Here is a 12270-nt window from a genome sequence, read left to right as displayed (position 1 = left end):
TAAACCCTACTTTTCTCCTACGACCGGATGGCCATGGCAACCAACCCAATTAGATTACTTGCTACTTGGATCAAGTATACCTAAATATACCAATTTTAAAATTTAAATTTTGATTTTCAAATTTTAAATTTCAAATTTCAAATTTTAAATTTGATATTTCAACCAAATTTTAAATTTTGAATTTCCAATCTTTGAATTTTAAATTTTGAATTTTGAATTTCAAATTTTGAATTTCAAATTTCAAATTTGAAATTTTAAACAAATTTCAAATTTCAAATTTCAAATTTCAAATTTTAAATTTTAAATTTCAAAATTCAAATTTCAAATTTTGAATTTCAAATTTTAAATTTCAAATTTGAAACATCTAACAAATTTCAAATTTTAAATTTTAAATTTTAAATTTTGAATTTCAAATTTAAACTTATAGATTATACCTTAATCTACGCATGCATATGTATATCATATTCTAGAACCATGCTCTGATACCATTTCAAGCAAAAATTCAGTGCAGGGACAAAATGATAATTTTAAAACTTTTCAAAATTACTATTTTACAATGAAATTATTAATTAATCTCATTAATTAATACTAATTAACCCTACACTAGGATCTAAATATGATACAACAGCATGCATTTAAATTTGAAATTCAAATTTGAAATAGTAAACTTTTTACTGTACTGTGTTCAGAACACATCACCTTTTGTGGGTAGTCGATCACCGTAATCTGATCATCGTCGGGAGGCTCTGATCATCACGTCGCAGCCACACTAGTGCCTAGCCTCTGCGGATCATCCACATGAAGCTTCCGTCTGATCGGCTCCTCACGAATGCTAGTTCGTGATTTCACCCTTTTAATGGCTGATGTTGATCGAACTCCTTCGATCGATGTGTGCCGACTCTTCAGATGCTCTGGATCATCTGCACGGTTGGTTGAGAGGCTGATGGATCTCTCTCTAAAATTTGGTGGACTCACGACACTCGTGGCACACCAATCTTACTTCCCGAACCCTAGGTAGAAACCCTAGGGTACACACCAAAAACCCTGCACCCACTTCTCTCTCCTTTTTCTCTCCTCTCGGTAAATTTTGAACACTTCAAAATTTTTCCAGAACCTCCCCACACCCCTTATCTCTTCTTTCTTTCATTGCCCACACCCCCTCCCTTTCTCATTTTATAAAACATCGCAAGAGATGTTGAAAGCGTGTGAGTGGATAAGAAGAGGTGGTTGCTCACTTAAATTCAAATCAAATTTGAATTCAAGTGTCAACCAATCTTATCCTCATCCATTTGTGTGAGAAAGAAGAGATGGCATGGCCTTTTTTTTTTCTTTTTTGTGCGTGGAGACTTTCACGAGAAACTATTTCTCGTGTGGAATATGGGGCGCACAAAAGAGGATAAGCTGGTGCATGGTTATTTGGTTATCCATTCAAATTCAAAATCCCTTTGAATTTGGATGGGTAATAAACCAAGTTAATCCAAATAATTGGCACACAAAAACATGGGTATGAGAGAGCTTTGCATGGGAGAAAATTTACAAAAAAATTTCTTCTCGTGAATTCAAATGGGCGCAAGGAAGTTGGGTGGCGCAGGGAATTTAAAACAAGGTGGTTTGATTCAAATTGAGCCAACCTAATTAAAATAGGTTAAGCATAATTATACCAGATTAAACCCAACACAATTAGGCTTAATTAGGCTCAATAAAATCCTAATCAAATCAGGAATTAACTAAGCCTAACCCCTGATCAAATCAGGGACTAAACCACCTTAGCGATTAGATCAACACTTAACCTAATCGAGTCAATCCAAACTGAATCCAATTTAATTGGACTTGATCTAAAAATAATTACTCAATCAAATTGAGTTAATTAGTGATCAAATCACTAATTAAACCTCTCATAAATATTGAGTCCAAATCTGATGGGCAATTAGGCATCAGAGACCATCGATATGAAACCCTGATCAAAGAGTTCAAATTTCAAATTCAAAATTTGAAATTCAAAATTTTGACCCCGATACCCAAAATGTATGGAACTCATGATCAGAGAATCTTAATTCTCAATTATAGAGTTTCAGACACATAAGACTCATAATCAGCCATCAGATCAGAAAGGAATCTCTAATGTGTGTGACCCCACAGGTTCGAACCTAAGCCGATAGCACAGGAACCAACTTCTGTACTAATCGAAGTGACCATCTAGCAATGGTACCCGACGATCGGATAGGTCGAATAGTCACAATCGTAATATTCAGAACCTACGTGAATATGGTTATCGTATAATTCATCCCTTTTGACCCCTATGTTTAGGATGACTCAGGGTTAAACTGTCAACCCTGATGAGATCATCCGAATCGTGCTTAACTCAATTAGTCCTGTGACTCCTCACTAGGACTACCCTGGCCAAGATTTTGTTAAATTGAAACATGACTGTACACAGCTCCTAAACTGGAGTGGTCAATCCCATCTTGACACACGCACCGACAAGTCAAGTACTTGACTACACCCAGCAGCCTTCCGTCACTGAATTAGAAATTCAGGTAGTCCAGTGCCTAAGTGCAGTGAGTTACTTGCAAGTCACCGTGGTGGTCTCAGATCGGAGAGATATTTATACCCATATCCCATCAGAGCAAATCTTGACAGCAGAAATAGCTCCGGAGTCGGTCACGTTCAGTGCAGATGTACCATTACATCTTACCTGTATGCCATACCAGTGTCTCCACACTCTTTGGTTATGAGGACAACCAACCCATATGGCACACAATGACCTATGCTCGATAAACGTTGTCATTTTTAGTAACAACATATCATTTGGTCGTGAACAGGTTTAAGGACTAAGCGACAAATCCTCCTTTGTCGAGTCTAAATAGTCCTAAGGACTTCACCACAACACAGGAGTTCATTAGAAGATGAAACATTTATGATGAAAAAATACCAAAATAACTTTTATTTATTTATAATTCATGTACTAATACAAAAAGAGTACAACCGTCAACAGGCTGATGATTGGCTTTGGGATACTATTCTCAACAGGCTCCTTCTTTGATGGCCATTGGATCTTGGAGCATTACTTCTCCTCCATCGAATGATTAGTCATGTTCACACTTAGTTCCATTTATCTTCTAATCTGGACTCTTGATTAGAGAGATTACTTCTTGACCCTTGATCTTTAAGTCATGTTCACACTTGAATGGGAACTGGTTGCCTGCTTCACTTAAATATGATCCGATTTGAGTTCCATTTGAATCATATAAACCCAAACTCTCAATTACCTATAAAATAGACTAGAGAGCATCAAAATTTTAATAAATAAAGAATAATTAAATAGACTTAAGTGCCTCTAGTAACTAAATTTAGGTGTTTATCATATCCCTCAACTTAAATTTTACTCATCCTCGAGTAAAATAGAAAAATCAGCAATGGATACTGACTCAGTCTTGAATTAAAAATTATCTTAAGCATTCCTAATGATAGTGGATATCCGACCAGACCATTAAAGATGTGCTTCATTGGATTATCAGTTCAATCTAGTTAGTGATTCAGTAATAGCCATAGAAATTTTTTGAGATTTTTTTTCACCAACTTCTCACTCTACTCATTAAATTTTCTACTAGATGTGAGTTGGATTTATTATCTTTTTACAATTTAGTCCCCTATTATCTACTACTTTTTTTCTTTCAATTTTTTTTTCAAGAAGAGTCTAGTGCAATGTCTTAGCCTCTTGAGCGTTCTAGCTGACCCTTGTAACAAGCTTTCAGTCAATGACTCTCAAATCAATTAGTTTTAGGATATTAGGTATAGAACATCCTTCGGACTTACTAACTCGAGTCTGAAAAAAGCTATGAGGTGAGATAGACTTTATAACAGTCTCTTAGCATCTCCACCTTTTGACATGAACCACAATGCTTACTTAGACGAAAGGGCCCGATTACTCAGTGAGATAATGTTAAATCTTTTTTTTATGAAATATGAGGAACGTTTGCATATCTCAACCTTTCCACTACATCCATGAAGAGATTCTTTATTGAGATTAGTAAGAAGAGGGTTCTAGAATTACTCTAAAATTTGGTCTGGTCTAAATCCTACCATTCATTGGGCCTCCTTAATAATTTGTCTCTTGATATCTCTAAAATTATCTAGATCGTTAATCACTCATTAATTAAGTCACCTAATTAACTTCTAATCAAAATAAAATTTGGATATATATAGCTAATTATTTCTGATCATACTTGAGGATTCACTTAACTTTAAGTTAGTTTATTCTTCCCCCCAAACTTAATTTTCATTGTCCCCAATGAAAGAAGAGAAAAATTTAAAAAACAATACAAAAAGAGGGATACCACCTGATTTACTATTATTTGTAGGTTCTTTCATGTGTCCCCATAGGCCCTCATCGAATGTTGAAGTTGGGCTCTCCTCCACCTTGGCTAATCATCCTTATTAAATTTTTATAAAATAAAAAAATTAGATAAATAAAATAAAATATCGGATTGCCTCCCAACAAGTGCTAAATTTAAGATCTTCAGCCAGACCAAGCCAAAGTTCACGATGGTTCATAGATTGATTCAACCAAATCCACAACTTCAATTTGTTCTTCATCCCTTATGCCATCCACATAATGCTTCAGTCTCTGCCCATTAACTTTAAAAGTATTTTTCTGCTTTGGATCTTTAAGTTCTATGGCTTCATGAAAAAAAATTTGGGTCACAATAAATGGTCCATCCCAATGCGAGCAAAGTTTACCAGGGAAAAGTCTCAACCTTGAATTAAAGAGCCATAAAATTTGATTTGGTTCAAACATTTTTCTTGCAATGAATTTGTCATGGTAAGCTTTGGTTCAAGCCTTATAGATTTTAGCATTTTCGTATGCCTCATTACGTAGTTCTTCTAATTCATTCAATTGAAGCCTCCTTTTAGATCCCGCATTTTTCATATCAAAGTTAAATTTTCTTATTGCCCAATATGCATGGCGTTCCAATTCTACCTGCAGATGATAAGATTTTTCAAAAATAAGCTGGTAAGGGGACATTCCTATAAGAATCTTGTAAGCAGTACAATAGACCCATAGTGCATCATCTAATCTCTCAGACCAATCTTTTCGATTGGACCTAACCATTTTTTCTAAGATCTTTTTAATCTTCCTATTGGAGACTTCCACCTGTCCATTGGTCTGGGGATGATACGAAGTGACAATCCTATGTGTGATTCCATATTTTCTCATTAAAGCCTTGAATTGCCTGTTCGTGAAATGCATTCCCCCGTCACTGATTATGGCTCTAGGGCAACCAAACTGATTTATAACATTTCTTTGAATAAACTTTATTACCACTTTATGATCATTGGGCTATGTTGCCATGGCTTCTATCCACTTGGAAATATAATCCACTGCCACCAATATGTACTCATATCCAGAAGAGGAAGGAAAAGGGCCCATAACATCAATCCCCCAAATATCAAAAATTTTAACTACTAAAATGAGGATAGGGCCATCATATCTTTCCTCGAAATACTCTCTATTTGTTGACATCTCAAACAGTTACGACAAAAATCATGGGCATTCTTAAAAGGGTTCGCCAATAAAATTCACTCTGCAGCACTTTTGTTGCAATTTTCCTTCAACTAAAATATTCCCCACAAGTTAATGAGTGACAAAAATTCAGGATACTTTGAAATTCACACTCAGGGATACATCACCGGATAATTTGATCAGGATAAATTTTGAACAACTTGGATTCTTCCCAAAAATAATGTTTTACTTGGGCAAAGAACTTATTTTTATCTTACTGGATCCAGTAGGATAGGACTTGTCCTATCACCAAGTAGTTAACTATGTGTGCAGATAAGAAAAAATTTTTCGAAGATGCTGAGAAGAGTTGTTCATCAGGGAACCTATCTCTAATGGTTTCATTATTGTGTTCTACCAAGATCCTCGAGATATGATTGACTACTATATTTTGAAAACCCTTTTTATCTAAAATTTCTAGATTAAATTCTTGCAACAAAAGGATCCATCTAATCAGTCTCGACTTTGTATCTTTCTTAGATAGTAGATATTTTAATGCTGCATGATCAGAGTAAACTAAGACCTTAGAGTCTAAAAGATATGACCTAAATTTATCTAAGACAAACATGACTGCAAGTAATTCTTTCTCAGTTGTGGTATAGTTTAATTGAGCATCAGAGAGAATTTTGCTTGCATAGTAGATCAAATAAGGTTGCTTATTGAATTTTTATCCTAAAATTGCCCCTACCGCATAATCGAAAGCATCACACATAATTTCGAATGGTAGGGTCCAATCCGATGGTTTGATAATTGGTGCAGTGGTCAATGCTATTTTTAGTATATTTAAAGTGTCTAGGTAGCCTTCATTAAAATCAAAGGGGTTTTCTTTAGTCAGAAGATTACACAAAGGTCATGAAATTTTGTTAAAGTCCTTAATGAAGTGCCTATAAAATCCCGCATGTCCCAAAAAGGATCATACTTGTTTAACCGAAGTTTGGGGTGACAGATTCAAGATTACTTTAACTTTTGCTTTGTCTACTTCGATCCTCTGCTCGGATACAATGTGTCTGAGCATGATTCCCTTGCAAACCATGAAATGACTTTTTTTCTAACTCAATACTAGATTCCTCTCCATACATCTTTTAAGTACTTTAGTTAAATTTTAGAGACAGTCATCAAAAGTTGGGTCAAAAATAGAGAAGTCATCTATGAAAACTTCAAGAAACTTCTCAACCATATCAGAAAAGATGGCCATAATGCATCGCTAAAAAGTGGTCGGTGCATTGCACAGTTCAAACGGCATTCTTTGAAAGGCAGAAGTACCATAGGGGTAGGTAAAGGTGGTTTTCTCTTGATCTTCTGGGAATACAGACACCTGATTGTATCATGAATAACCATCCAGAAAGCAGTAGTAACTCTGACCCACTAACCGTTCTAGGATTTGATCAATGAAAGGTAGTGAGAAGTGGTCTTTCCTAATCATGACATTGAGTCACCTATAGTCTACACATACTCGCCAGCCAGTTGTTGTATGAGTGGGTAACAATTCACCTTTCTCATTTTCTACCACAGTGATGCCCGACTTCTTTAGCACCATCTGGGTTGGGCTAACCCATTTACTGTCAAAAATTGGATAAATAATGCCTGCATCCAACCATTTTATTACCTCTTTTTTTACAACCTCCCACATGTTTAGATTTAATCTACATTGCATGTCTCTATGTGGTTTGGCCTTGGCCTCGCAATGAATGTAATGCATGCAAATAGAAAGATCAATGCCTTTCAAATCAGCAATTATCCATCCTATGGCCTCTTTGTGTTCTTTGAGCACACCTACAAGTTGGTCTTCTTGTTCAGTGTATAGGTTGGAGGAAATGATGACTGGCAGAGTCTCATTGAGTCTGAGAAATGAATACTACAGTGTGTCGACAAGGGGCTTTAACTCTAGGATAGGTGGTGCTTCTGGGGATGGTACTGGAGGGCTTGATTGGATCGGAAGTTGTTCATACTTTACAATCCAAGGGAGAGTGGTGCTAAAATTGGGTGGCTCTAGAAGTGTATTTACTTCTCTGCTATACTCATCATTGTCAAAATCATCCACTCCAAAGTGTGCTAAGTATGCCTGTAAAGGGTCTGAGTCGAGCAAGATGGGGGTTCTGTCCTCTACAAATTCCTCTAACAAATTGATCTCACCATGGTCAAAAGTGGATGGTCCCTATGCTACATTAAAAATATTCAACCTCAGCTTTTTGTTTCTGAAAGACACATCCATAACCCCAGTCCTACAGTTTATGCAAGCATTGGCAGTCACTAGGAAGGGTCTATCTAGGATGATAGGTATTTGGCTGGGGTTGCTGCCTGATTCTATATCTAGCACCAAAAAATTGATAGGAAAATAAAATTCATCCATTTTCACTAACACATCTTCCAACATTCCATGGGGCACCTTAACTGATCGATCTACTAATTGTAGGGCTACCGTCGTGGGCATCAATTCTCCAAATCTAAATAGGTCATACATAGAGCTCGGGAAAAGGTTAATACTCACACCCAAATCTAACCATGCTTTTTTAATGGTCAGGTTTCCTATGACACAGGATATGATTGGGGTACCAAGATCCATAAGTTTGGATGGGGTTATCTATTGAAAGATGGAGCTGGCTTGTTTAGTTAAGTGAACTTTTTTTGGTGTGTAAGCTTTGATTTTTCACTTCTGAGTGCATAGATCTTTGAGAAACTTGATGTATGTTGGGAGTTGTTTGATAGCATCAAGAAGGGGTAGATTAATTTGGACTTGTTTGAATAGTTCAAGCATTTCATTTATTTCAATACCCTTCTTGTCTAGAGGCAGACGAGATTCTAAAGCACTGGGGAACGGGGCCTTAGTTGCAGGTGCTGGTTTCACAGGTTCTTCCCTCTCTATAGATTTATTCTTCTCTAGTTCAATCGATTTTGAGGGTTTTGGTTCTTGAGTTATCTCTGGCTGATTTATGGTTCTCCTACTTCTAAGGGTCATGACAGATTTGGCATGTTCAGAAAAATTTTCTGGGTCAGTGGAGCTCTCAGCCATATACTGCTCCTTTGGATTACTAACAGGTTGGCTGGGTAATTTGCCTTCCTCCCTCCTATTCAAGGCTGTAGTTAGTTGTCCTACCTGGGCTTCTAGCCTTACAATTAACTGTGTGTGGGAGTGCAAAACTTGTAGTTCTTGTAGAATCTTTTTAAGGGCAGCATTTAAAGAAGATTGGGAATTTAGTGCTGGTTGTGGGTATGGAGCCGATTTATAGGCTCCCTCACTGTAGTTGGATCTGGGTACTAGGGGCCTTGCAATAGGTTATTGGATCCAAGAAAAATTAGAATGGTTTCTCCAACCCAGGTTATAGGTGTTGGAGAAAGGGTTATATCCTGGTCTGAAATTATTCTGAGTTTGTGTTTGATTGATCTGTTCATGTATAAACTCAAAAAATTGATGTACAGCAGGATAATCATAAATAGAATGAGCAAGACTCGAACATATTGAACAGACATCTATCACAGATGGGGGTGGAGTGCTGGTGGGCATTACTTGTAGTATTTGGTTCATCATTTAAGATAATTCATCCATTCAACATGGATGTCCATTGAACTACCAATCTCATAAATCCCATCCTGTTTAGGTCCAAACATGGGAGGATCTCTCCTGACAGCAGACATGTAGTGCAATGAGTTTTCACTTAGGATTTCAAACAGCTGTCAGGCTTTATTCTCTTTTTTCATCATGAAGGTTCCACCACAGGATGCATCAACCATTTGCCGGTGCTTCTCTAACAAGCCATCATAGAAGCACTGGACCAGTTGCCATTTAGGTACAGCATGATGAGAGCATTTCCTAATCAGTTCCTTTAATCTCTCCTTAAGTCTCATAAAATATCTCCCCATCCAATTAGAAAAAACTAGTTATGGCCTTTCTGATTTGATTAGTTTTCCAATTGAAAAGTATTCTTTAAGAAATTCTCTCTGTAGTTGATCCCAGGTTGAAATTGTGATTGTATCTAAGGAGTTCAACCAATATTTGAATTTGTCCTTCAATAAGAAAGAAAATAATTTCAACCTAAGAGCATCGTTAAAAAAAAATGAATTCTAACCATTGAACAAAATTTTAAGAATTCATCTAGATGTTTGTACGGGTCCTCATTAGCAAGTCTATAAAATAATGGATGCATTTGGATGACACTTGACATGATTTCATATTAAACAATCTTAAGTGGAGGCACCTAAATGCAAGGAGAGTAGGTATATATGGAAGGAGTAAAGTACTCCTTCAGCTGTCTAGGTGGATCAGTCTCCCGGTTCGATCCATGTTCCTGGGTTTGTTGGCTCTAAGGGTTCTTTCAATTTCAGGATCTAACGATTGAATCTCAGGTTATAATGAGCGACGCCTGAGCATAAACCCTACAATTTATACCTTAGAGCAAACACAAGCAATTTCAATTTTTTTATATTTTTTTTGGATTTTTAGATATAAATAAAAAAAAGAGGGCGAAAGAAATTCTAAAGATAAAAGCCTATTGAGTCTTAAATCTAAGAAGTAGATGTGAAGAACTTAAGTTAAACTAGATATTTTCAATCAGCAATCAAGTGTGTCCATCAATCCTAGCTACGGATTGTTCTAGATCTAGACAGCTCATAACTGTCAAGGTTGTCTTTAAGCACTCCAAGTAGCAGACTAGCCACTCAACTGGCCAGATAAGTATAAGGTTGGTAGGAGTTCCCCCATTGCTTTTTTTAGACACCAACTGAGTTGGTCAAATAAGCGAATGGAACCAATTAATAAGTCATCTTTCTTTGGGACATAATCTTTGAACCACTTTTCTAAATACCAGTTAAACTGACTAACCCTAATCTGATCTAACTCTTAGGGATCCTTGTCTTATTGAGCTCAAGACTCCTTAGGGGCCAACATTTAATTTATTTTAGGTTAAAGGCTTGGGTTAATACAAATACAAGATGGTGGTTTGTGGATTAAGGAAGGATGATGAAATTTCCATCTTATATTGATTAAAATTTTATCCTTAAGATGTTTTATAGAATTATGCGATGCAAAAAAGAAAAGATATCCAAATTTGATGATTAACCAAGATTAAATTAATTTATTTCTCTTTTTAGGTTTTATGATTAAGTATCTAATTTTCTAAATAGATTATGAGTTGTCAGTATAAAAATTTGGTTCATTTTGCAAAAATATAAGTTTGACTAAGTAAACTAGGCAAGTTAGAAAGTAAATATAGCAAATATTTTTTTTAATTTTTTTAATTTTTTTTATAGATCAAGAGAATAAAAGGCAGACTGAAAAATAAAGTAATTAAAATAAGGACAAAAACAAGTAAAGCAGTTAACTAAGAAAGTAATAAATTAAAGAAAGTAGCAAATAGATTTTTTTTTATAGATTTTTATAACTCAAAGTAACTAAAATGATCTCGATAATGGCACCAAAATTTGATCATGATCGTAGGTATTAAAAATAAATCACTAACTTACTACTGTATAGATAATGCAAGTCAGGTTCGTATCCATAAGGATCGCATTAGTTATGGTTAAGTTATTTTAATCTTAAAATGAAGATGAATAGAAGTTGATTAATTAGAAGTTTACTAAATAAGTAAGTAAAAAAATAAATAACTTAATTAAAGATTAACTTCAAATATGAGAAAAATTCTCAGGATCTCAACTATTTTTTTATTCGACAGTTGGTATCCTTCTTAACATGCTTTTGCTTTGATATTTAAATAATAAAGATATAGCCTATTTTAGAGAGCACGGTCCATATCCATTTGATCATGGCCTATCCCTTAAAGTTATAGACTAGTCTAAATTATCTAGATATAAAAAAAATTATAATCTAAAGATAATCTATCTCAAAAGTACAAACCATACCCACAGATTACAGCTTATCCCAAAGATCATAAATTATTCTAGATCCAAATTCTTATGCAAAGTAAAATAAAGATATGAAAATATGAAGCATGAAAGGTAAATCTTTATTATATATCAAGAAGGAAATACAAAAGATTAAAAGTAAAAAAAATACTTTCTGAGCAGATTACAGAAATTTCCTGAGAGTTGACGACTAGCCGACCATGGGGATGTTCTTCATCACAATCTACATTCTGAACTCTGAAGATTCTTTTCCTCAAACTTAGAGAAGACCTTCAGCAATAAGAGGAGGAGATTTGGTGGAGAATAGATTGAGGAAAGTGGATTTGAAAGAGGTTGGAAGGTAGAAGAGGGTTGCTAAAATTTTTAGACTACAGTCTGTAGAGCTAAAAAGAGAAAAAGGTTTGGAGGACTTTTTGATAGCTTTTGAATGTAGAATTTTTATAGTTTGTAGGAGACTGATGGAGGTTTGGGATGGTAGAGTTTGAGAAAAAAAGGTTGGACCTATGGTTGGCTAAAAATCTAGGAAGATAGGGTTGGTGTGAAGAAGGGCTGTGGCGTGGAACCTAAGGCTATGGGCATTTGGATGTGGGGAAGGCTTATTGATTAAAAGATGGAGGCCTTGGGGTGTTATTTATAGAGTAGGGAGTGGGCTTCTAGAATTTGGAGATGTGAGTTAAGAAAGAAAAGAGTGTGGGCGCATGAGAGAGAGGCTTGGGCAGCACTAGGGTTTTGTGCGTGAAAGAAAAGGAGCGTAGAGCTTTTTGTTTTGGCATGTAAGAAATAAAAGAGAGGGCTAGGTGTATGTAAGAAAAAAAGAATGCAAAAGATAGGGTGCATGAGATATTTAGTAGCAT

The 12270-nt window shown here is 35.6% G+C and overlaps 1 non-coding gene across 1 annotated transcript; it reads left to right on the top strand.

Moving 5' to 3' along the window:
* Nucleotides 1-9347: 9347 nt before the first annotated feature.
* On the top strand, nt 9348-9454 carry LOC114913517 (small nucleolar RNA R71). Its single transcript, XR_003799485.2, has one exon. It is a non-coding gene; the product is annotated as a small nucleolar RNA R71 (small nucleolar RNA).
* The last annotated feature ends 2816 nt before the right edge of the window (nt 9455-12270 follow it).

This window comes from Elaeis guineensis, chromosome 12 (assembly GCF_000442705.2).
Source record: "Elaeis guineensis isolate ETL-2024a chromosome 12, EG11, whole genome shotgun sequence".
Classification (NCBI taxonomy): Eukaryota; Viridiplantae; Streptophyta; class Magnoliopsida; order Arecales; family Arecaceae; genus Elaeis; species Elaeis guineensis.
Note: the sequence above shows the minus strand (reverse complement) of the source record. Positions and strands in the feature narration are given on the sequence as shown.